The 5367-nt window shown below is 32.6% G+C and overlaps 1 pseudogene; it reads left to right on the plus strand.

Moving 5' to 3' along the window:
- The first annotated feature begins 2223 nt into the window (after positions 1 to 2223).
- On the plus strand, positions 2224 to 3388 carry LOC149142342 (uncharacterized; annotated as a pseudogene).
- Positions 3389 to 5367: the final 1979 nt, after the last annotated feature.

A 5367-nucleotide genomic window follows, 5' to 3' on the forward strand; every position in this document is an offset into this window, starting at 1 on the left:
ACAAAAAAAAAAACTTAAAACTTAGTATATAATCATTAAAACATGTATTATTTATATGATTATTGTTATCTCATAATTGAGTAAGGCTTCCTATTTCTTGTTATATCATAGTTGCAGAAGGCTTCGTATTTCAACTTACCGTGGATGAGGATCAGTTGACTTTTAATTGAGTGTCTAGATTGCTTCTCAAGGGAATATGCTCAGCATATGCTTTGTCTATGTGCTTATCAATGGTTGTAGTGAGTTTCTTGTTATATCATAATTTTTTAAGGCTTCCTATTTCAACTTAGGGTGGATGAGAATCGGTTGACTTTTATTATTTTTTTAATTGAGTGCCTAGATTGCTTCTCAAGGGAACATGTTCGCCATATGCTTCGTCTAAGTGCTTATGAATGGTTGTAGTGAGTTATAGAGTTTGTTAGGTTGCATTGACTTTTAATAAATTAAAAAATAAAATTGTGCCATGTGGCTCCCTGCCACCTATTTACTAATTCTGATTAGATGGGGAAATTAATATATAAGAAAATTTTATTTAGCAAAATGGACCATTTTACAATAAGATGTGTAATGCTTCTTTTTCAAGTTAAATTAGATTCATGCCTGGTAGCCCGCCGCCCACCGATTTCCTTGGGATTTATCATCATTCCAATTCTAATAAATTCATATTCTAATTAGATTTGGAAATTAATATATAAGCAAATTTTATTTAGCAAAATGGTCAATTTTACAATAAGATTTGTAATACATTTTTATTCTCAAGTTAAAGTTAATAAAAATGACAATTGCCCAATAATGTCCCACAAGATTTGTTAAGAATTTAAATAGGTAGGTTAGTACACAAGATTTGTTAAGAATTTAAATAAGCAGGTTAGTACAATATCTAGAATGGTTCTCAGTCTGTAATTCCATTAAAATTGAATCCTAGCAGGAGTTAGAGAATTTGACAAAAAATTGCAATACCTTTAAATAACTTTTGAATCAGTGCAGGCATCTAACCATGTTTGAATTTGTGTTACCAGAACTTTTCAAAGCCCAAGTAAACAATTGAGTTGCAGATATGGAGTCACCAAAAGGCTTACTAAGTGCGGCTATTGAACTGGATGGTGACAAGAGAATGAGGTCATAATACTTTGAAAAGATTGCGCATCATAATCATTGCATCTTTGGATCACACGTTAAACCATTCCATCATTGCAATCGTTTAACACACATATTTAAAAGAACATTGTTCCCTTTTATCAAAAGGGATCTGACAAATATCTCCATTTGCAAAATATTATGAGTTTAAATATTTATGGAGGGGGAGTACCAATAGTCAAAACAAAATGTACATATCCGTTTTTGTATAATGAAAACAAAATATATAAATTTGTCATTTTTTATATAGATAATTGATTGTATATTTCATATATAACAATTAAATTGGGTGGAGCGGGTCTAAAATTGTTTTAGTTTGGCAGTTTCTTTTTCTTAGATGTAAAGAAATAAGTTGACTATCCAAAATCTTCTGGGATGTAAGAAATATATTAAAAATTCAAAATCCAAACACATCCAGTAAAAATGAAAAATGAAAAACTACCGTTTACAAATCTCTAACAAATAATTAAATATTAAAATTTGCAATTAAAATAAATTCAATAGTTTTAATTATAAAAAAATTAAAACATCATAAAAATACTCCAAAAATCCAATAAAGACTATAAAGACTGAAACACAATCCAACCAACCTATTATCTAGAAATTTATGAAAAGCAGCTTGAAAATTATTACTATCAGATTGATGAGAAGTGTTTGTTTCCATAACAATCCCATAAAAACTAAATATGTGCAAAGCTTTTAATAAAGAATATAAGTGAAGGTTTGTAATCAATCTGAAAAATTAGGCAGACAACATAATTGATTTCAGGAGATTACCTCTAATGTCTAATCAATAACATATATATATAATCATAATGATATCAAGATTTATAACTAAGATACTCAGAAATGTTTAAAAAATTTGTAAATGTCTTTCATTTCAATGATGCAGTACATGTTCAAATAAACACCATATCATATGAATAGAAAGCCTGGGTACCTGCTAGCCCTTCCATCTGGCATAATTGTTTATGTTATATGACTATACTTGCATGTAACAGTCAAAGAAATTTCAATTAGGACCTTATCAGAATTTGGAACGCTGATAAACGTTTCTACCATTTTCTTTGGGATCCCATTTGCAGAATGTTGTCTGTCACCCCCTCCCCCATGATGTCTGAGTACAGAGACTCTGAAGATCTCTACACGATTATTTCTGCTTACTCCACTTCAACAAACTGTAAACCAATAGAAAAAGAGAAATCAATGGTGCAATCTATGAACAACGGTGGGAAGATGAGTTGGGCTGGTGCAAAAAGTCCATCATTGCAAGAGGATGATCAAGGTCCATTCTCAACAAAGAGGAGTTGAAGAGTTGCCATGATGAGAAAATACATGTATGGACTGAAAGGGCTACTAGGAGTAAAATGAATTGTATGCTTAATACCCCAAAGTCTCTGGTACCTGAGGGTCTGAATTCAAAGGTAGTACTTGATGATTGTTGTCTAGAATAATAGTTCAAGACACTAATATAGGCCATGAGCTAAGCAAATGAGTTAAAAATAGATTTTCATGACTGTACAGACATGCTAGATTCAGATTGCAGAATTGATAGATTCTTATCAAAGCTGATGTTCTAGATGTTCTAGACACTGAATTGCTGAAGTATTTCTTTCTCAAGTGGACAATGAAATAATTGTTGATAAGGCCATTGATTATATCAAGACCCTCCAAACTGCCTTGAAATATTTGCAAGCCCAACAATCAGAACGTCTGAAAATTCTCTTGGTATTCACATCCTTTCTTCAGTTCCAGTAACATCATCACATCTAGGTCTATAGATTCTTGGATCCAAAATTTTGGGTGGCCAGGCTTTCATCACAATATGGGCCGCTTAGAAGGCTGGTTTTCTGCCAAAATTATTTTCTATCATGGATGCCAATCAAATGGAAATTGTAAATTGCACCATAAATGTTGTTGGATCCAACATGGTGTATACCCTTTATGTTAAGGTAAGTAATAGTTCTAAACTTAACCGTGGAAATACTTTACTGTCCTTTTACCAGCTACAATATTTGATACATTCTAGGAGCTATGTATACTGATAGTGTTATTTTCCAGAAATTCCTAATCGGATTTTCTCTGTTATACATAGAACTACATCCTGAAGTGTGCTTTCTTTGATTTCTTTTAGTAAAAAAACAATAACCAGCAAGTCACAACCAAGGACTTGAGCTGTACCATAGATGAACTTAATACCACCATAGCTGGTCCTGAAGAACATACCTTACAAAATGCAGGCAACAGATAATCTCTGTGGATATCCCAACCAGTGGATTTCTACTCTAAGAGTGATGATTTGTTTTTTTTTTCTTTCATTTGTGCAATTTCTCTGCAAAATATATCCATTCCCAGGCTGGGATGCATACCTCAAACTACTTCTGACATTCGTTGTAGTTTTATGACACTTTGTGGCTGGGATGCATACCGATAAACTATAACCATTGTAAGGATGTGATGCATACTTCAAACTTCTCACACTGGTTTTCTTGAAAATCCAATGCAGTTTTATAATACTTTGTGGTAAGTAAATAGCGGGTTCGGAACTTCAAGCCCCTGTAAGAGCATGGATGTCTATTAGTCTAATAAGTAGAGAGTTATTGCAAATCTACATGAGAATCATTAATTTTTGTATTGAGCAATTATCTGTCTACCTCAGTGTGCTTTTCCATTGAGGTGAGAAAATATCTGAAAATTTGAACATAAATACAACATACAATCATAGCATTATATAAAAAAAACTACTTTACAGACTCAAACCAGATTGCTGGTAAAGCAGCTTAATGGACACTACTTTGGATCATCTATTTTGTAATTGGATACCCATTCAGAAAATATGTTAAGGTAATAAACAACATGGCACAATTATAAAATCCTGACACTAAGATTTTAAACTTTTTAGATAAACTATGACAATGAATAGAATGGTTTGATAATAAGGTGTGATCCAAAGATTCCATGATTATGATGTCCAATACTTTCAAAGTATTGTGACCTCAATCCTTCTACTATGATGTGCTTCCAATTCTGATTATTGGGCTGGGTCTTGATGTAATCTATGGCCTCATCACCAACTTTTCCTTTGTCCACCTGAGAAACAAATACTTCAATAATTCAGTGTCTAGAAAATTAAGTTTGATAATAACATCAAAAAACACAACTCTGCAATCAAAATCTAACATGTTTGTACAGACATAAAAATCTATTTTGTACTCATTTTCTTAGCTTATGGCCTATATTAGTGTCTTAAACTTTTATTCCAGACATAAATCATCAAGTACTACCTTTGGATTGAGACCCCCAGGTAATAGAGACTCTAGAGTATTGAGCATACAATTCATTTTACTCCTCCTAACCCTTTCAGTCCATACATGTGCTTTATGATTAAAGAAACTCTTCTTTGTTGAGGTTGGAGCTTGATCATCCTCTTGCAATATTGGACTTATTGCACCAGTCCAGCTCCTCTCTCCCTCACTGGTCTTAAATTGCAATATTGACTGTTGGTTTTCCGTTGGTGTCGGGTTTGTTGAAGTGGAATAAGCAAAAACAATCATATAGAGATCTTCAGAGTCTTTGTACTCAGACATCATGGGGAAGGGGGATACATAAAACATTCTACAAAGAGGATCAAAAAGAAAATGACAGAGAAGTTTATCCGCATTCCAAATTCTGATAAAGTCCTGATTGAAATCTCTCTGACTATTACATGGAAGTGTAGACATATATAAGAAACAATAAGGCCAAATGGAGATTGAAAGAATTGCAGCTATGCAAGCCTTATCAATTGAATGCACTGAATCTATATTACATATCATTATAAAATTCCAAATTGATATATTTTTTTGTGATTATGCAGAAAGATATATATGTACATTTCGTTTTCAAAACCAAGTCGCATTGTCTCATTGAACTCAAGTGAACTGTCTCTTGAACTCGAGTCAAACTGCCTTACTGAAATGAAGTCAAACTTACAGAATTTGTATTTATGTTACAACAGTTTTGATGGAAGGTTAAGAATTCGATTTTCTAGGGTTAGGACTTGTATTTATGTTGCAGATACAATCACCATGGTCCAGATATTTAGCACTATCAAGGTTAAAAATTAACTGAAGAAGGTGAGCTTCATAAAACTTCTTCTTGAAAATTTAGAGTAAAAAATGAAAAGTTCTGCCAATGGGATTTTGGTTGAAAAATTGAAGATGACCAAATGTCAGACACCCACAAACTTTC

This window comes from Pinus tabuliformis, chromosome X, assembly GCF_031772625.1.
Source record: "Pinus tabuliformis cultivar Carrire ecotype Pingquan chromosome X, CPIR1, whole genome shotgun sequence".
Lineage (NCBI taxonomy): Eukaryota > Viridiplantae > Streptophyta > Pinopsida > Pinales > Pinaceae > Pinus > Pinus tabuliformis.